The 22,248-nt window shown below is 35.1% G+C and overlaps 1 protein-coding gene across 3 annotated transcripts in view; it reads right to left on the reverse strand.

The window, feature by feature from the left end:
• The window catches only part of Lacc1 (laccase domain containing 1), a 178,326-nt gene that overhangs the window by 137,636 nt on the left and 18,442 nt on the right, over positions 1-22,248 (reverse strand). The window contains exons 7-8 of one of the 3 annotated variants that reach the window (XR_004515677.1): positions 14,340-14,394; positions 11,997-12,088 (exon numbers count right to left, since the gene is read on the reverse strand). The exons of 1 other annotated variant lie outside the window; for it this stretch is intronic. The gene's annotated coding sequence lies outside the window, so the exon portion shown is untranslated. Of the gene's footprint in view, positions 1-11,996; positions 12,089-13,781; positions 14,395-22,248 lie in introns of those variants that run through there. One more of the 3 variants, XM_010637065.3, reaches the window with a different exon arrangement.

Genomic DNA, 22,248 nt, shown 5'->3' on the forward strand with positions numbered 1-22,248 from the left:
CTTTTCAAATAAAATAAAAAAAAAATAAACATGAACAGAAACAATTAGGCCACTAATTCATCAAATGTTCCTATTTCAAGAGCATCATTCTTATTGGATAACTATATTACTAAAGCAAAGAAACCCTTTATTATTGGTGGAGAGGTGATCCTGCTTGCTGCTGAGGACATTTGTCATGAATTTTTAGGCGGGGGTGCAGTTCAAAAAGTGGCACATGTTCCTCTTTGACTGCTACCCTAACCAGACAGACTGATGAAATAGTACATGATATTGAAACACAATGGCTAGAGGATTAATAAATCACTGTGATAAACAATCTAGGTTAATAAGTCTGACAGTGACAAGACAATAATGCCTATTTTTGTGTGATATATTTTTCAGGAGGATCTGTTTGAGGATATGTGCACTTTTGTTGCCAACCAACACCACAGCAAACTAGCCAAGTTTCTGAGTGATTGCATAGCAGGAAAACTGAATTGGTCATGAGTGGATGGCTTTCTGGTTTCACTACTTGTGTCATTCAGAAGCTGCTTCTGAATGTAAATCTGTGCACTGGGCCATCCATTGAAAATGTCACCTAAATTTAACAATGCTTTGTAGGATACCACTAAAGTTATTAATTACACTAAAGTATATGGTCTTAACTCACACCTTTTCACACATACAGAGCACACTTCTTATACACAGAAGTGAAATGGCTTTCCAAAGGTAGATCACTAGCTAGAATTTTTGAGTTATAACAGCTAGTCCAGAGATTTCTTGCAGAAAAACAGTTAGCACTGGCAGCACATTTCCATGAAACAAAATGGATACAAATTTTCTGACACTAGCAGAGAAATAAATTTTTACTTTCTAATAGTAGGTTCACTGTGTTTTCTGTGCCATAAAATGTCTGAACAATTATAATTCTATATGCAGTGTTGTAGATCTTGTTTTTAAAAGGAATTTTTGACCACATGTGGTCAAATTGACTATATTTTTAGAAGCTAGAACATTTTTGTCAATTCTGCCTTTTATTGATGTTGTAATAAAAAGTAGAGGATGGCTCAATAGTGTCAGTTCTACTTGAAAGTATCAGTTTTACTTAAGTTAGTGTGCAGATTTAGGAGAATTCAGTCTTGATATCCTTTTTTAAAGCACTAATATTCATTTTTACAAAGCAAAGCTATGGAAATGTTGTCTGATTATCAGAACTCTTAACTTTTCCACTGTCATATATAAGCCTTTCCAAATTAAATTTCTTTTTAATAAAAACTGTTAAGCTTCACACTTTTTTTTTTTTTTTTTTTTTTTTTTTTTTTTTTTTTTTGCACTGGGGATCAAACTCATAACCTTGTGTTTGCAAGTCAGGTAGCTGCTTCATAAATTTTTTTTTAATTACTCCAAACCTATACACAATCCCACAGTGGGTTTAATCTCTTTTCAACCAATGCATTAGTGAAATTAATAATTTCCAGGCAATTCTATCAATTCTTTTCTGTAACAAAATCTGGTTCTTTCCAATCTAAGAAAGCAGGCCAAATAACATGCACTGAGTGTGCTTTTAGAATTGGAGTCAGAGACAATGAACCAGTTTATATATGCAAATAGAACTCACATCTAATTCATATAATCTCAACATCAGATTAATGCTACAAGCCAAGACCACAACCGAGAAGAAGGAGAGAGAATGAGAACAGATAAGAAAAAGACAAAGGAAGACAAGCACAAATCATAGTATAAGTATTGGTAACCATGAAGAATTTTGTTAGATAAAGAAAATTTGAGCCAGGTGCATGCTGGTATTATTCCTGCATACCCTGGATCCATCACCTTCACACTCAGTTCCATCATTCTCATTAAGGTTATGCAAAAAAGTAACCCAATTGCTTTTTTTCTAGAAAGAACAAAAATATACAATATTTATCACATTTTACTAAAATACTAAATAGCATTAAATCACTATCATAAAATCAGTTCTATAAATTACCTTTCAGTCTCAACTACAGTCTATTAAAGGACTGGAAGAAAAAAAAAGAAGAGGGGAGGTAAAAAGGAAGGAAGGAAAGTAAAGAATAAAGAAGAGGAAAAAGAGAAAGAGTCAAAGAATATGAGAGTTAACAATAACAAAAAAGAAGTAGAATATACCACTAAAAAAGAAAAGGAACAATTGGAATGAGTCTTAATAAGATACTTAACTTTTTGGTAATTATAAAACGCATCTCTCTCAATTTATTTTTTACCTCTTCATTTACAAGTAAATCTTGATAAAAAATATATAGACTATCTATTCCAATTTTTTTCAGGGTTTTTATAATCAATTTCATAAAGTTATCTATGAAAAACCAACAGCCAACATCATATTAAACGGCCAAAAACTGAAAAACTTCACATTAAAATAAAAAATAAGATAAGGATGCCCACTATCACCACTCCTCTGCAATATAGTTCTGGAAAACTTAGCCACAGCAATTAGACAAGAGAAAGAAATGAAAGCAATAAAGATAGGAAAGGAAGAGCTAAATTGTCATTATGTGCTGACGATGTGATACTCTACATTGAAGACCCAAAAAATTCCACCAAAAGACTTCTAGACTTAATTGACACCTTCAGCAGAATAGCTGCATACAAGGTCAACACTCAAAAATCAATAGCTTTCTTGTACACAAATAACAGACTCTCTGAGAGAGAAATTAAGGAAACAATTCCTTTCATAATAACATTCAAAAAAATGAAGTATCCAGGAATCAATCTAACAAAAGTAGCAAAAAGACCTCTACACTGAAACTACAGCACTCTGAAAAAAGAGATCGAAGAGGATATAAAAAGATATCCCCTGCTTCTTGCTAGGAAGAATCAACATAATGAAAATGGCTGTACTAACAACTAAAACTGCTGTACAGATTCAATGCAATGCCAATTGAAATTCCAACATTATATTTCACAGAACTAGAAAAAAAAATCCAAAAACTCATTTGGAACCAGAAGAGACTTAGAATAGCAAAAGCCATCCTAGGTGACAGAGACAAGGCAGAGGTATAAAAATTCCCAATCTGAAACTATACTACAAAGCCACTGTGATAAAAACAGCATGGTACTGGAAAAGAAACAGACCTAAGGATCAGTTGAATAGACTGGAAGATACAAAAATAACTCAGCTACCTTATCGTTGACAAAAGAAACAACCATACTCACTGGAGTCAAGATAGCTTCTATAATAAATGGTGTTGGCAAAACTGGATTTCAACCTGCCAAAGATTAAAACTAGACCCTGAGCTTTCACTATGCACTAAACTAAAATCCAAGTGGACTAAAGATCTAAATATTAAAAAAGAGACACTAAATTTGCTGGAAGATAAGTTAGGCAGAGCTCTTGAAGACATTGGCATAGGAAAAGACTTTATGAACAAATCCTCAGTAGCACGGGAACTAGCAGAAAGAATCAACAACTGGGATCTCATCTTATTAAGAAGCTTCTGCACTGCAAAAGAAACAATCAACAGAACCAAGAGACAGTCCACAACATGGGAAAAAATTTTTCCAGCTGCTCCTCAGACAAAGGACTACTATCTAGAATATACAAAGAACTCAAAACAATCAACCCCCCCCTATATAAAGACCCGATTCAAAAATGGGCATCTGAAATGAACAGACATTTCTCAGACAAAGAAGTAAAAGCAGTAAGTAAATATATGAAAAAATGTTCCACATCACTGGTCATTCGAGAGATGCAGATGAAAACAACAATGAGATTCCACCTCAACCCACAAAGAATGCCTGCTATCAAGAAATCAACCAATAACCAATATTGGTGGGGTTGTAGGGAGAAAGGAACCCTTCTCCATTTTTGGTGGGAGTGCAGACTGGTGCAACCACTATGGAAATCAATATGGAGATACCTCAAAGAACTAGGATTAGAGGTTCCATTTGACCCAGCCATCCTTCTGCTGGGTATCTTTCCAAAAGAATTAAAAGAATCATATCACAGTGATATATGCACACCCATGTTTATAGCAGCACAGTTTATAATAGCAAAAACTTGGAAACAGCCCATTTGCCCATCAGTTGGAGACTGGACAAAGAAGTTGTGGTTTTTCTATAAAATGGAATATTACTCAACCATAAAAAATGATAAATTAGACCCATTCATAGGAAAATGGATGCATATTGAGGATATACTCTTAAGTGAAATAAATAAGCTGCACATGTGTAAATACTGAATAGTTTCTCTGGTGTAAAAAACTATAATTGTACATAAGATTCTAATGGTATAATTGACAATGTGAAATAGGAAGAAAAGGGCTAAAGGTGTAGGGAAAGTGGGAAGGGCAGGGGAAAGCTAATAAGGGAAAAGAAAAAAATATGAGAAAATGAAAAATAGGAAATCAAGTGTTTGTAAAGGGGGAGGGGAGGAGGGGCGAAGGGAGGCCAGGGACAAGGGGAAAAAATGAGAACCAAGACCTGCCATGTAAAGGTACAAGATCCCAATATTGAATGCAACTGTACTGTATACCTAAAATGTACCAATAAACTCAATGAGGAAATACTAAAGAATGGATCTGATTTCCAAAAGATGGTAGTGTAGGTACATGAGTTTTCCATAGGACTTAATTTTTCTAGAAAAGTATAATCCTGTAAATCCTGGGAATAATTAAGAGGAAATTATCAAAAAGCCATGAAGTAGGTAGGATCCATTGTTAGTGAAGAAATTAGCTGAATATTGCCATCTCAAATGGCTTTTGCTTTTCAATTTACCCAAATAAATTATTCCATGGCAAAATAAATATTTACCTGTCTGACTCAAATTTTGCCTTTTAAAAATAAGGCAAAAATTACAAATGTATTAGTTCTTAATAAATCTAGTTCCTTAGGCTGGTGGCCTGCTCACATATGTTCATAAATAAGTCATTCTTAAACCTCATGTCATCACTTCATCTCCCTTTGGGAAAACAAATACAGTGGATCCTGGACTTATGACTGGCCTTATATTCAAACAACTTGGATTACAACTGGAATTTTAGTTTTAACTTATGACCAAAGTATTGAGTTATGATATGAATGCCTCCCACTTATGCTTCCAGATGGTCTCAGATTTAATCCTGAAAGAGTTCTGCAAGGAACATTACAACATCCTTCTCTGTGTGGGGTTAATTGAGAAATCCTTGGCCAAGGTCTCTCTAAGGACACTGAGACCTGCCTATATACAAGAGAAAGAGACTTTGAAGGTTGTGTAGTGGAGCATGAGCCCTCAGCTGACCAACTTGCATTATAACCAGAACTTAGGAATGAATTGAGTTCATAAGTGAAGGGTCCACTGTACCCTTTCAGGAGACAGAAAGGTCTGATTTATCATAGGATCCGGGTATCCCACTTTAGGGTACATAAAGGAAATGAAATCATTGTATCAAAAGAGATACCTGAAGTTCTGTGTTTACTGCAGCACTATTCACAATATCCAAGGTATGGAATCAACCAAGATGTATACATCAGCAGATGAATAGATAAAGAAAATATATTAATAATTATATATATGAATACTATTCAGCCATAAGAATGAAATCCTGTTATATTTAGCAAAATGGATGCAACTAGAGGATATTATATTAAGTAAAATAAAGCAGACACAGAGTCAAATACTACACGTCCTCACTCACAAAAAAGCTAAAACAGTTGAACAGTTGACCTCCAAGAAGAGAGCAGAACAGTGATGACTAGAAGCCAGCAAGGAATGGTTGATTGGGAGGTTGGATAACAGATACAAAATAAAATTAGATAGGAAGAATAAGTTCTAGTGTTCTATAGCATAGTAGGGTGACTATAGTTTATAACAATCCATTATTTATTTTATGAAGATTTATAAGAGAGTAGTTTGCAGGCCCTTGAATGCTAAACAATGATAAGATGTAAATGCTAATCACCCCGATATGATCACTACAGTGGTATGTGTATATATATATCACACTGTACTGAACCCATATGTTTAATTATTATGTATCAATTAAAAATAAAAATTAAAAGTGTGTAAGTGCAACAACTCCTAAAGCTAAAGATACTAAATCATTGTAAATAAAAGTACTCATTCTCTGGATGTCTAGACCTGAAGATAAAATTGATGCATTATACATTGCCTGCTTTGCAAGTACAAGGTCCTGAATTTAATCCACAGTACAAAAAAAAAAAAAAGTGACGCATTATCTTTTTTTCTTGTCATCATTTTCCAGATTTCATCAGAGGTCTATTTAAAGTGTTTGCTAACAGATTGAATACTGAAAGTTAACCTAAGAACAGGCCCAACCCAGCTCCCAGACAGAAGCTGTTATTCTTGTAACATGCTTCTAAGAACATGACAGATTACTTATCATATAATGAGGACTAGGAGTCTCACTAAGGACTAGGCATATCAAGTTGTTCTAGAATTAGAAACTACAAATAATTCATTAAGATACCTTTAACTTTGTTGAAAGGCCATCATCTAAAATCCTGTGTAACAACATTCTTATTATCACTGTAACATCACATTATAATGACAAAAAGCAGCTGAGATATGAAATGTGCACTAGCCAAAATGACTAGTTTTCTGTTGACTGTTTACCTTTTTTACAAATGCCCTCAGCCTTCTACAATTTTATGGAACAAACATGGTCCGTGTGTGCTCTGATTCCTCCTGCTCTTTCTCCGTATATCCCGTCTCTTTTGCATTGCTAGTTTTTTATCTTTACTGCTTTTATTTTTTATTTATTTTTTAAAATTCATACATGTTTGGAGCACATTAGGTTTACATTCATCTTAGGGAGTGGATATACTTACTAAGCATGTATTATTTCTTTTTATTTCCCTTCCTCTTCCCATTCCCACCTGCTTCCCTCCGTCTCTAGACCCCATTTCCCCATTTACATTATTATTATTGTTAGTTCATATCTACAACATACAAACATACATTTATTGAGAGTAGTTGGTACATGTACATGATGCATCTTAAATCTTATGTCCTCTTCTCTTCCCCAACTCTTTCCCCATCCTCAGGCTCTTGGTCTCCTTCCCACTTGCAAAATATCTCCGTTTCCTTTATCAATTTGTTATTTTGCTATTTATCTGTACTTTGGATTAATCAAATGAGAGAAATTATATGGTCTATAAACTTTTGTGTATGATTTATTTCACCTAACAATGTTTTCAAGGTCTATTCACTTTCCATCCACAGACAAATGGATAAAGAAAATGTTGTATCTGTACATGATGGACTGTTATTTGGCTATAAAGGATAAATTGAAAACACTTGTAGGAGAATGGATACTGCTTCTTTTCTATGCACATAAAACTGTGATTTCTTCTTTCTTAGAAAAATAAAAGCCTTGGGCCGGGTATTTAGCTCAGTGTTTCGATGGCCTGCCTCGAAAGCGCAGTTCAATCCCCAGTACCAAAAAAAAAAAAAAAAAGGAAGAGAAAAATAAAAGCCTTTCTTAATCCCACAGCTGTTTGTAGGTACTACCCCTTTTCTGCTTCTGTTGCAGCAGCAATTTACCTCAAAAATATTGTATACTATGAGAACCAAGACCTGTCATGTAAAGGTACAAGATCCCAATGATGAATGTAACTGTACTGTATACCTAAAGTGTACCAATAAACTTAATGAGTAAAAAAATATTGTGTACTTTCATCTCTCTTTCCCCGCTTCCCCTTCGTGTAGTATTGTGGATTGAAGTCAGCTCCATCACACTTAGCTACATCCAAAATTGTTTTTTATTTTTCATTTTGAGTCAGGGCCTCACTAAGGTGCTAAGTTGTCCACATATGGCCTCAAATTTGCAATCTTCCTGCCTTAACTTCCCAGAGAGAAGCTTGCACCACATCACCATGCCCAGCTTCCTATTCGATCTTGAGTTGATTTCTATTATGTCCCCTCAATGTCAATTGAACTCCTATTGCTTAATCATCATTCATTTCCACACTGACAATCTAAAGGCCAACTCTCGGTCTTAACGGATGTTCTTTGTGAAACACTTTCTTAATTTGACTTCCATAAAACTACACACTCCTGTGTATGTACCGTGCTGGCTATTCCTTCTCTACCTCTCTTCCTGCATCTGTCTGACTTCTATAACTATAAGTGTTAGAATGCTCCAGGGCTGAGTCTTCACACATCACATGAATAGTTACATTATTCCAAAGATCTCTCACTCACTCTATAGCTTTAAATATCACCTATAGGGCAGATAATTCCAAAATGTCTCTATGTCCAGTCCTTCCTATCTAAATTAGCACTACTTCTTTTTTTTTCTCTCATTGAGTTTATTGGTACATTTTAGGTGTACAGTACAGTTACAGTCATCATTGGGAACTCATACCTTTACATGACAGATCTTAGTTCTCATTTTTCCCCACACCTTGCCCTCCCTTCACCCCCTCCTCACTTCCCTATTTACAAAAACTTTATTTCCATTTTTTCATTTTCTCATAAACCACTTCTTATTACTTTCTATTGACTTTCCTTGCTTTATGTTTCATTGCAGTATTACTTTTTATCAGTGACATTAAATTATATATTTATTCCTTTATTTGTTTATTGTGTCTTTCCCTCACTAGAATATAAACCCCATTAAGGTAAGGACTTTGTTTGTTCCCCACATCTCCAGCATCAAGGAACAGGGTATATTAGGTACTCAACAAATATTAGTCAGATAAATAATGTCCAGCTTAATTATTTGAAATAATTTAACAATCCCTATTTTTTAAAAAAGGTCAGCAATAAATAACCTACCTATCCACTACACAGAATGCCCAGGGGAAGAGGGTTGAGTTAGGAAGGGAGGCAATGCTAAAAGGCTGGGAAAGTGTCAGCAATTCTAATTTGTGTCCTAAGCAAGGACTGGTAAATGCAGTCTATTTCAAGAAAGTTGAGGTTAGGACTACAGTGGGATAGATGGGCTTTATTATAGGGACATAGCTTTATAACTACCAAGTGAAGAGTGGAAACAACAGGGTCCCAAATACCAAGTGAGGTCATCCAGTGAAACTACAGATGTGATGTTCAGAAACCAAGATTTCACAAGCCCATGGAAACCTATCACCCTGATGTCTGTTTCTTTCATTTCAGTGTAGGATAAGAGCTGCCTGCAAGCTTGATGCTCAGTCTAGTACAAGAGACTGGGATGAACTGGGGCAGGTACCATGGGGAATGAAAAGACAAATACAACATAGTCTCTACTTTCAAAGTAGACTCATAGGAGCTGGTAAGACACAGCTATTGGATGTAAGAGCATTATATAACATGTGCTCAGCAGAGCATGGAATCATAGAAAATTATATCTGTAAAGGAAGCTATTTATGTATCGCAGTTAAATATAGAACTAGTCTCTTGTTTAAAAGAAAAAAACACTTTACAACATAACTCTTAACTGCACAATGCATGATTTAAAGTAAATTCATTTCTATATTTACTTCTAGTTCTAAATGCTATGATTCTTACATGTAACCCTATGAAGATACATATACACATAAGTAATACATCTCATTAATATGGACTTTGCTGACTTGAAATTTATGATCAGCCATCAAAGTGAGGCTAGTTAATAATACTGTTTTATCAGTGATGATAACTTACGAGATATCTGAAATATAAATAAAGATTAAAATAAAAGATAGGTAATTGGAAAAACGGGAGATAGATCTTTTGCAAAAGGGAAGGGGACAAATATATACAGAGAGGGAGGGAGGACAGAGTGGGAAGGGTATGAAAAAAAAGAATTAAGATGTGTTATGGATAGGTACCAACTCCTAATGAAGAATGTAATCATTATGTACTGCAAACATGTATTAATAAAAAATGAAAAAATATATTATTAAGGGAGGAAAAGGAAAAAGCTCAAAATATATATTGCACAAAATACATCCATATAGAATATATATATTTGCGGAATCTGTATGTATTACACTTTTCTGGAACAATAAAATAAATATCAGCAGTGACTTTCTCCCGGAGTTAAAAAAAAAAAGAGTGCAAACAAATTATAAGAAGAATGCTTATCACTGTTAACTAGCAAGCTGTTTTCAAAGTAATAGTAACTGCTATTTGAAAACAACTAGTAAAAGTGGACATCATCCACTTGGAAAACATAGAGGTGTTTTGATACACTTCAGGAGATCCTGAGTGAGGACAGTAGTGTCCCTGAACCTCACCCAAACGTAGACCACCAGAGGAAATCATCTGCAAAAGCACCATGGCCTACCAAATTATTCATAAGTCACCTACTATATTTCTTGCTCTGGAACTAAAAAGTGTTTGTGTACGATAAACAATAAAGAAGATGCAGTCTTTGCTATTTACAGGTTATAATGCAAAATTAACTCATTCAGAAAGATGTTTAATGGCCACTTGTAGAAAGCATTGTTAAATATTCTTATTATATATTTTCAATACCAAGTGTTTATTTCATCGATGGCTCTTCCAGTTATATTATATGAATATCTCTCCTAATGTGACTTTATTTTCTTTTTTGTTTCTTATTGAGTTTATTGGTACATTTTAGGTATACAGTACAGTTACATTCATCATTGGGATCTTGTACCTTTACCTGATAGGTTTTGGTTCTCATTTTTTCCCCTTGTCCCTGCCCTCCCTTCACCCCATCCTCCCTTCCCTATTTACAAATACTTTATTTCCATTTTTTCATTTTCTCATGTTTTCTTTTCCTTTTCCTTTATTATCTTTCCCCTACCCTTCCCATTTCCCCTATACATTTATCCCTTTTCTTCCTATTTCACATTGTCAATTATATCATTAGGATCTTTTGTACCATTATAGTTTTTCACACCAGAGAAATTATTCAGTATTTACACGTGTGACTTATTTATTTCACTTAGGAGTATATCCTCAATATGTATCCATTTTCCTATGAATGAATCTAATTTCTCATTCTTTTTGGCTGAGTAGTATTCCATTTTATAGAAAAATCACATCTTCTTTATCCAGTCTCCAACTGATGACCAAATGGGCTGTTTCCAAGTTTTAGCTATTACAAACTAATGTGACTTTTAATTATATTCTCTCAAAAGGCTGCATGTGGGCCTTATAGGTGAATGTGACATTATCAGAAAGGAAAATCGGGGCCATTATGGAAACCAAAATTTATCAAAAGCTTTTATGAGTAAGGTCAGGCAAACTAAAATTCAGAACAAGATGAAAATTGAAAAAAGCCGGTAAAGAAACAGGAAAACAGTGTCTGGAAAACATACAACTAGAAATGTTAGTTATACCTTTGGAAAGACATTACAAAATGAATGCTAACAAAAAGATGGATGCGGAAGAGTAGTAATAGCAGTGATACAAACTGTCAAACCAATTTAGCAGCTCTGTGGCTGAATCCAAGGGTTAGGTAATCAAGATGGGCCAAGGCTGTCAACCTCACTTGACCACATGGAGGTCAATTCTAGCTGAATGTCTTTCCTACTGTTATTCTCCTCACCTACTGTCTGACTTTTTAGAAATTGTCCTTTACAGACTTGCTCAATTTTGGCTTCTCTCTAGAGCAAGCCTAATTCCCCCTACCCAAAATAATGCCCACTTTCTGGATGCCCCATGAAAACTTTTAAAATTCTGCTGTACCACTAAATGGTTCTTTAATGTGTACAGAGTTCTTCTGGATTAGACAACAGATTCCTTACTTGCAGGATTTACATTTTAAAGCTTTTAATGATTTATAGACTTGGTTATGAGAATGTCTTATATACAAATTAAATCACATTACTTAAATGTTGAATAAGTTGCATTTGGTAAAAAAATAATACTGTAGGAAAATGATACTATTTTGGAAATTTTAGAATGTATGAGCCCATTCCACCTAATTCCTTAGACAATGTTCTACTTTTCTCATTGCTGAGACAAAATACCTGACACCCAGAGTTAAAGAAGGAAACATTTATTTGGCTCGTAGTCTGTAGAGGTTTCAGTTCATAGAACTGGACTGGCTCCGAGGCAGGGTGGCATGGCAGAGTGGCATCACAGAAGAGAAACAGCTCATGGCAGGCAGAAGACAGCAAAAACAAGCAAGCAATCAGCCACAAGTAATAACAGCAGCCTCTTCTTGCTCATTTTATCTTCTCTCTAGGCAACCTGGCTTAGTGTGGGTACCAAACCAATTATTAGACTAATTTAATAATCAAATCACACACCTTTAACCCCAGTGCCCTTAATCCTAGCATCACAACATGAATCAATGTCAGTGTCAAATACTCTAGGTCCAGCCACCTTTGAAAAACCTCACCTATGACTGCATGGGGTTTTAGGGGGACATCTAGACACAAGCCATAACAGAAGACATATGGGAAGCAATAAAAGAAGACATATATTGACTGGTAAATTAATTGAAAATTGGTAATAAGAAAGCTTTTATTTGTAACATATATGTTAACATAATAAGTTGATTAGTACAAATAATCAGATATGGTCCAATATGAACTTAGGACATTGATCACCACCCCTTAAAAATGGCTTAAAAAACTGAGGATTTAGCTCAGTGGTTCTGCTGCCTGCCTCGCAAGCACAAGGACCTGAGTTCAATCTCCGGTACCAAAAAAAAAAAAAAAAGGCCTAACCTCTGAATCCTGCATCCTAATTAAAGACATAATCTCTTATACATTGACCTATTCCAAAAACATGAAAAACATGATAGCTACCCAGCCTTCTTTCCTTAGTCCTGTATCTAATTATTCACCAAATTCTGTTGAGCCTCTTAGATGTCGCTGCCTCTCCTTCAGTGCAACTTTTACCTTATTCAGGCCTCAACTTTCCCACCCACCCTGGGTCTATGTTCATTTCCAAACTGGTTGCTATGTACCTAGTCTTACCACTCTCTCATCCATGCCACATACAGCCAGGGAGGAGGGTCTTTCTGAAGGATAAATCTTTTCATATTATCCACCTTTCTAAATCTTGAAATTATTCCTAATATTTAAAGGATAAAGCCCTAACGTCTTTGCTTTTCATTCAAGGACCCTCATAATCTGGTTCTTGCTTTCCTTTACAATATCACCTTTAGTCACTTGTCTTCTGTCCACATTAAAGTTGTCAGGCTGTGGAGTGCCATACTATTTCCCTTTGCTACATAGAATAACCTTGGAAACTATGTCCATTTAAGCTATTTGCAATATTTTCAGTCTCAACCTAACCACACATTTTTTCTTGACCATCTCACGAGACTGATTTTTTTGTTCACTACTGTACCTGGTAAATACCTCTAATACAACATATGCCTATTTTACCTCCTAGGCTTTCTTTAGAGGGAAGGTTGAACGGGAGATTGCAGTTTGTAATAGCTAAAAATTGGAAACAGCCCAATTGCCCATCAACTGGACAATTGGACACTGGATAAAAAAGATACACACACACACACACACACACACACACACACACACTACTCAGTCATAAGGAATGAGAAACTAGAGATATTTATAGCTAAGCAGAATTGACATACTCTTAAATGAAAATAAGTCGCACATGTGTAAATACTGCATAGTTTCTCTGGTGTGAAAAACGAAAAGTGTAAATAAGGGTCAAATATAATTGAGGGCTGGGGATTTAGTTCAGTGGTCCCGTGGCCTGCCTTGCAATCTGAAGGACCTGAGTTCAATCACCAGTACCAAAAAAAAAAAAAAAATGTCTAATTGATATTGTGTAATAGGAAGAAAAGGTCTAAAAGAGGAGAGGAATGGGAGGGTAGAGGAAAGGTAAAAAGAGAAAAGAAAAAATATGTGAAAAGGAAAAACATAGAAACAATGTCTTTGTAAACATGGAAGGGTGGCAGGGCTGAAGGGAGGGCTGGGGAATGGGAAAAATAAGAACCAAGATAAGCCATGTAAACGTACATGATCCAAATGATGAACAGAACTGTATTGTATACCTAAAATGTACCAATAAACTTAGTAAAGATAAAAAGTTTTTAAAAAAGGAAAGGGAGATTGATTTTTATATATGGGTTGAGGACACAGTTTGACTTTTGATATATTGCCATCACCCGATCACATAACAGTCATTCAAATATATGCTGAACATTGGGGAGGTGCTCATGAGTTTTAGAGAGAAGGAATTTCAGGGTAAGTGAATAGCAGGAGCAGTGGTTCAGAAGAAGTCAACTTGTAGTAGGTTGAGAATAGGCCAAGGTAATTTTTTTCTCGACATGACTAAAATTGGAGGTTTTTATGAAGAGGCTAAACATAAGGGAACGAGTAAGTCTGAACATGCAGTGACTCATTAAGTAAAAGATGAAATGAGGTAAAACTAATTCAACAACATCTAACTGAGAATGATCCATGGTATCTTGATAGAAAATGATAAACCTCAATTGGACTTTCAGACCTGTTCTTACCTGAACTTGAAAAATGGGTAAGAGTGAGGCAGGAGGTTAGGGTGTGGCAGATTACCTGGAAAATAGGATATAATTTGTCAATTACAAAATTCCAGAAAAGAGGCTGAATAACAGGATCTGACCTATGAATTACAGTTGGGATGCCTGGACAGAGAAACTGCCCATGGACTAGATATGAGAGGGTATAAAAGATGAGGACATTGACTTCACCACCACTGCCTTCTTCCTGTTCTGCTGTCTTCCTGTTTCTGCAGTGGCCCATCCTACTTGCAGGATGTATCTCTTCTTCTTTTTTCTCTTTTCTTCACTATTTCCTTTTCTTTCTTAACTTTAAATAAAAGTTGCGTTTATTTGTTCATTGGTTGTTCTGGCCAGTTCTTTGGGTAGGACAAAAAGAGTGTAGAACCACCAGACACTGCACTATTTAACAACACAAGGAAAAACCGAATGGTTGTCTGCAAATTACCTACAAATATCTTTACCAATCTGATAATTTACCTACCTGTACCTTATCCAACTGAAAGTGGTGCAAATTCAAAATTTGTACATGCAGACTCAAGCATGGTGTCAAGCATGAGGCAACTATTCAAAAACAATTGTCATATGAGTAAATGGGTTAAGCATATAAATTAATGATGAACAAAGCACAGTTCTGTGTTGAAAAAAAACATTGACTTGAAGGTTGAGAAAGTAGCATTTACTTTCACACTACTGACGGTGGGATGGCCTTGAGAAATTCACCAGACCTCTTTGCTTTTTAGCATGGGTTTATGTAAAAACATTAAGTGGGCAATCTCTAAGGTCATGCCCAGTTATGTTAACTTTATATTGGGGCTTCAGTTTGTGTAACTTCAAAATAAATGTTATGTAATAATACCTTATAATATTGATTTTTTGAATATACATATAACCACATTATTTTTTTCTGGAAAAATTTTAGTTGAACTCAAAAGATTGCATAAGACTGGTGATATCAGAGGGGAGATATAAACTTGGGGCCATTGAATTTGAACTCGCAATTGGAGGAATTTTTCACTATGCCTTCATTTCTCCTCCTTGCCTGCAAGTTTCTAAAGAAAATTTTCTAGCTGCCATTCGCCTGGTTTTGTCCAACTCCAGGGTCCCCTTTAATAGGACACTTGACCTTTCCTTTAAATCCGAGTCATATTCTGAGTTGAAATTGAAGGGTAAACAAATATTATATGATATTTTTTTCTTTTTAGGCTCCTCTTAGTCTTACCAGGTGGGATTATATCTGTGTTATTTTCTCAGCTAAAATGCAAGATTTGATTGAAAAGAAACTTTCAAAAATATTCTTGTTCTTCTGGTACATGGCTAGAAGTGATTCGTGAAAAGAAGTTTTTGCTCTTTACTTGACCCAGAAAACCCACAAAATCATGCAGATCAACAGGTCAAATCTTCAGGTTCACATTAAAAACTACATGTGAAACTGCCCTGGTCAACCAGAAAACATGCATTTCCATAAAGTCCTCAAACACTGAAAGATGGCACTTCAAAGAAGCAGAGTATGCCATTCCATTGCTACAATGGAAAAGCCGGTGAGACCCCAGAGTGAGACACAGTATAAGGGTTTAAATGTAGGTTCTCTGGTCACTGAGCATATCCAGATGAACAAACCTCTTAAGATGTGCCACAGTACTGATAGAGCAGCTCTTGGTCAGATTAACCTATATATGAGCCACACTGAGATGGCCCTTACTGAAAATTGTTCCTATGATAGAGAAGGAGAAGTTGCACAAAAGAAAAACATATCCCATAATCTCAGAAGAAACCGATTAAACAAAAATTATGGCTAGAGAACATATTCAATGTAAAATAAATCCAAAGATTTTAAAAACAGTATTCCTAACACAAGTCTTATGCACAATCAATACTCAATACTTAATAAAATTTGTTTATGATGAACAGTTAGAAAGTGGCACCAAGGGATGGAGACATAGTTCAGTGATGAAGTGACTGCCTAGCATGTTTGACATCCTGGATTCAATACCCTGCTCCACACACACAAACATGAAAGAAAAACATAAGGTATCAGCTGATTCCAATTCAGTATTGGGGAAAGGGCTATATGAGATAATTTATATTCTTATGTTCATGAAATCCCAAGAGAAGAATTTGTAGTGTCATAAAGTAAAGCAGTTCTTAAAACAAATATACACAATGGAAACAAAGTCTTTATAAGCAGGGACGGGTGATGGGGGTGAAGGGAGGGCAGGGGAATGGGGAAAAAATAAAAACCAAGATACATCATGTAAAGGTACAAGATCCCAATGATGAATATAACTGTATTGTTTATATAAAATATACCAATAAACTTAATGGAAAACACACACACACACACACACACACACACACACACACACATGAAAACAACAATGGGTTATGTCAAATGTACAAAGGACAGCCTGGAATGGTGGTGCATGCCTGTAATCCCAGCACTTGGGAGGCTGAGGCAGGAGGATCACTGTGAGTTTGAGATCAGCCTGGGCTACAAAGTGAGTTCCAGGGCAGTCTCAACTACATAGTGAGACCCTCTCTCAAACAAACAAACAAACAAAAAATATACAAAGGAGGACCAGGAATTTAGCTTAGTGGTGCACCACTGCAAGCCTCACAAGTGCGAGGTCCAAAGTACCAAAAAGAAAAAAAAAATGTACAAAGGAACCCAACCAAAGAAGCTCCAAACGGCCAATTTGAACAACACGAAAAGGTAATATTGGATTATAATCAAATCATAAAATTCACATCCATGAACCAATACTGATATTAATGATTGAATAAGTAATACATGGAGGAGAGTTAATTCTCCTACACAGGAGAAGTTCAAATAATTTATATGGGTACCTCACCCCTTACTGAGGTAGAGCATAACTCTCCATTACGCAAGTGTGCTATGCACCAACTGTCAAAGTGTGAAGAATGGAAAAGAAGAACCTGAAACACTACTTCAGCCAGGTGACCAACAAGGCTGGGTCCTCTTGGTAGTGTATATAATATATTTGATATAATGTAATGAGAATGACACTTTACATTTGTAGCCGCCTTTCTAAAAATCTATAACCCCAGTCTAATCATGAGGGAAATATTAGATAAATCCCAATTGAGGGACGTTAAAAAATACCTGACCAATACTCCTCAAAGCTGCCAAAAAGATGAAAAATAAAGTATGAGAAATTGCTACAGCCAAGAAGCAGCTAAGGAGACATAATTAAATTTAATATACCATGGATGGCATTATAGAAAAGAAAATGGACAAAACGCTAGGGAGGGGGATCTCGGGTAAAAACAAAGAAAGTATAAATAAACAATGTACTACAATTAATAATAAGGCATCAATACAGGTATATTAATTATAACAAATAAACCAAATTAATGTAAGGTGTTAATAATAAGGAAAACTGAGTGTAGGGTTTATGGGAATTTTGTACAATATTTGCACTCTCTGTAAATGTAAAGCTATTCTAAAACAAAGAATTCATTTTTTAAAAAATCAGTCAAACCTCCCCTTATACTCAGCAATAACCAATGCCACATGGAAATTCAAGGAAATTTCAAAATTTTGCTAATAGCTTTTGAAAAATTAAATAGCAGCATATAGAGAAGGAGAAATTTTTTAATCTAGGGAAGAGAAAGATTAAAGATGGCACAAGAGCTATTGTATGTACTTTTTTTTCATTAAATAAAATACAGGAAAACCCACAAAACAGAAGAAAGGGGAAACAAAAGTTTTCATAATTCCATGTAGAACAACTACCATTATTATTTAATTTAAAAATTTTAAATATGTCTGTATTTTTGTAGGGTTTAAATGGTTACAGGCGTAGTTGATAATTTAATTTCCTGGAAGATTTTAATCTCTTAATCGATGATAATCTTACACAGAGCAAGTTAATTGGCCTCATTCTGCATTAAACAGGATTAATTTAATTGAAAGGAAACTATATTAGCTTCCTAAGACTACATATATGGGTATCCAAACTCTGCTTTACTTATATAGGATACAGTATAAAATCACACAGTACTATAGGTCTATCTCTTGATTTTACTAAGGCAGTTGGAATAACATTTAACAGAGTTAAGAGTCATAGAAAAAAGAAGTAGGATACTGAGAACGTTGGAGTTGGAAATGGGCTAGAGAAATTTGGAAAGTGTGTGTGTGTTTCAGAAGTACAGTATGTAAAATTTAAAATGGTGAGGAAATATAGGAGTGTGAAGGACAGTTTATTTTGCAAATGTGTGGTGTAGGAACATCCTGACAGAAAAAGAATGTGCTGAGAATCAATGGTATAAATATTAATATTACTAAAATCTCTAGTTGCCTCTAGGTAGGAGTTTACATTCAGATAACACTTTTTCTTAAGATTTGACACAATGGGTGTCTTCTACATTAAAAAGTTTGACATTTGAAAATCAGAGACAAACAGAAACTCAACATTCTTAAGCACATATTGCCACCCAGTGGATGAATGTAGGTGGTGCACAAAGCATTTGCAAAGGAAAAGACAAAGGAAGACAAGGAGGCCATAATGACTTGATGCGGGGAGTTATCGCTTTGTTATGTATAGTGAAAGGTGTATATTAGATGTGATCCAAAACTGAATTACATCACACTCTCATGCTGGACTAGATTTTAAATATATATATTTTAAGAGTATTCTGATAAACATCAGAGGCTTTCTGAAAGATAACGTGAAATATACACTTACCACCACACTAGTCTCATTAATGCTAATGAAACTTAGACCCAATAAGATTAGTCATTGGTACTTAACTTATAATGATACAGACAGAGGATGTCAAAACAAAGATGAAAGATTTTAATCTTTACTCCCCAGAGTCCTAGGAGCTCTGCCACAAAGTCAGAGATGAATTGTATTTTTGGCATAATAATTTTAATTTCCCTTCATCAGAAAGCAGATAAAGATTTATATATAATATGGATATATAGAGATAACGAATGAAAGGTGGCCCTTAAATAATTATCAAGGCCATATTTATGTTGGAATTTCCTAGTGGTTCAATATGGAAGGATACAGTAATATTTTTCTTTTGAGTAACAACATAAGAGTCATCTGGTGTTCTGTAGACAAGTCAAAACCTCCCTACCTACTATATTTTCTAACAAAAAATACTAGAATTCTTAGCATTGAAATGACATTGAAGGTCCAAGGTAATGATCTTGTTGGAGGCTTTGTTCTTTACTATTATACAGTATCCTCACCAAGAGGTTTATCTGTCTACTTTTTTTAATGTGTGGATTTTTTTTTTTTTTTACTGGTACTGGGGATCAAACTCAGGATCTTGTGCTTGCAAGGCAGGCATGGTGCCACTGAGGTAAATCCCAGCCCCTCCCATCCACTTTTGACCACCATTGGATAGAGAACCCTTTAACTAATATGGTTCTCCATTGTTGGATCTGGAATTTATTAATTTCACAAGTTAATAAATTAGCCTATCACTGTTATGGATATTAAGAGAAGACATGAGATACCTAGGTTAGAGACAAGTTTTCTATTAGCAAGCAGCACATATATCACAATGGCATTGGTTCTTCTTGTTCCTAAGTCCCATGGGAGTAACAAAGAGGAGGCCAAGTGCGTTGTGTGCACGCAGCAGATCTGTTAGTAGGTTGGGAACGCTAGGCCTGAGGAATCCTTCACTTTTATAATAAATGGTAAGCAAGCTGGCTCTTGTTTTCCAAAAGAGGACTATAATTTGTCCTTAAAGTTTGCTTGCCACAAATACAAACCTGTAGTCTGGATAAAGAGCAGTCAGGGCTTTGCAGTTTTGGTATACCCTAGAAAAATGTGCTAGCTGCCTGAAAGCCCATTGGTAATTGCCTTTCCCAATAGTCATACTATGATCAAATCAGCCTTCTGATATTTCCACTACTTAGTACTGGTATTTTTTAAAACCTCTGGCATTTTTTTTTTTTTTTACTTCAGATACAATGATGTATGCTATCTTATTGTCACTGAAACTTCTCATCAACACTGAAACTTTTCCAAGCCACTTGTTCCTAATCCTATTCCTCCCACTGATTATATCTTACTTTAGGTTACATCACCATTAACATTGTTTTTCCCTGAACTTGTGAAGGGTTACTTTCCTAAATCAACTACAATACTCCCAGACATGATGTAATCACTTCAGATCAGAATGGAAATATTATTTTATTTATTATAGCCATATACTTTTATATGACAAACTAGCTCCTATGAGCTTTTGGGGGAGCAGTTCCATTAGTTAGCACTGCAAAATCCTGACTTTTACTATAAACTGCTATTAAGCTATACATTTCTACTCTATTTTTATGCCAGAGCATGTACTAGCAACTCAGATAACATACCAGTTTATGCCTGCATAACTCAAAATGTATCAATATAGCTTTTTTGTTTTTTGTTTGTTTTTACCTAGTGTAACATTACTAGCATCCAACAAGATTAGCAATAATTGTTGGGGCCGGGGATTTAGCTCAGTGGTTCCCCCGCCTGCCTCGCAAGCACAAGGACCTAAATTCAATCCCCGGTACCAAAAAAAAAACAAACAAACAAAAAAAAGAAACAATGATTGTTTGGTACCACATAATAGCTAACCTATAATCTCAATAGAGTGTTTTAACCACAACCGAATCTAGTACTCATCGCATGTGATTGCCATGGCTCAAAAATCTCTTTCAATCTAACAGTCCCCTTGCCACTGTTTTTGTCCTTCTTGCCATTGACTATTTGCAAAAAGTGTATCAGTTGTCTCACACTATAAATTTGTGATATCCATTAATGTAATCCTCCTTCCATATTTCTTATAAACTGGCAATTACCTTGAAGCTTGGTTAGATTCAGACTCAACATCTTTGGGAGGGATGTTTTGGGGTTGTAATACATATTCCATATTCCAGCAGATTGAGAAGCAACAATGCCTGGTTGCTTCACATTGATTAGATCATGCTAAGGAATTATCCATTTGCTTATGTTACTGACCTAGCCTTTCCTCCTTTCTTGTCTTTGTATCTTTTTCCTTTCTCCCTTTTTCTTTTCTTTCCTTTTCTTCCTTCCTTTCTTCTTTGTTTAGAAGTAGGCTGAATTTTTTCAAGGCCTTTCAACATCTATTTAAAAAATAGTGTTTTTCCTTATTACTATTGGTATGATGAATTGATGAATTATACTAAGACTTCTAATATTAAATTCTCTGGAATTTACACAATGAATTCCATATACTTATATTTTAATATGGGTTGCCACATTTAACAATATTTTTATATTTAGAAATATTTATTCTCTTAATATTTTAATAATAATTTTTGCATTGATAATCAAAAGAAAGACTGGCCTATAATTTTTGAGTAATATTTATCAGCTTTAGCATTTAAGCACAATTACTTTATTGAAATAATTTGAAGATATACTCCGAAGTGAAATAAATAAGGCACACGTGTAAATACCGAATAGTTTCTCTGGTGTGAATAATCTGCAATAATACAGAAGATTCTAATAAGATTATTGACATTTAGAAATGGGAAGAAAGGAGCTAAAGGTGTAGCGAAGGTGGGATGGGCCGGGGAAGGGTAAAAAGGGAAAAGAAAAAAATGTGAGATAACGAAAAGATGGAAATAAAGTGGTTGTAGATGGGGCGGGGAGGAGGGGGCAAAGGGAGGGCAGGGACAAGGGGAAAAAATGAGAGCCAAGACCTGTCATGTAAAGGTACAAGATCCCAGTAATGAATGTAACTGTACTGTATCCCTAAAATGTACCAATAAGCTCAATTAAAGCTGAAAAAAAAGTAAAAATAATTTGAAAGTTTTTTTTTCTTTTCTATTATTATGGAACAATTTATGTAGCATAGGATTTATAAGCTCCTGAAAGATGTGCACATTTTCTTGGTGAAGTTA

Source organism: Fukomys damarensis, unplaced genomic scaffold (assembly GCF_012274545.1).
Source record: "Fukomys damarensis isolate Sample0158 unplaced genomic scaffold, DMR_v1.0_HiC HiC_scaffold_38, whole genome shotgun sequence".
NCBI lineage: Eukaryota > Metazoa > Chordata > Mammalia > Rodentia > Bathyergidae > Fukomys > Fukomys damarensis.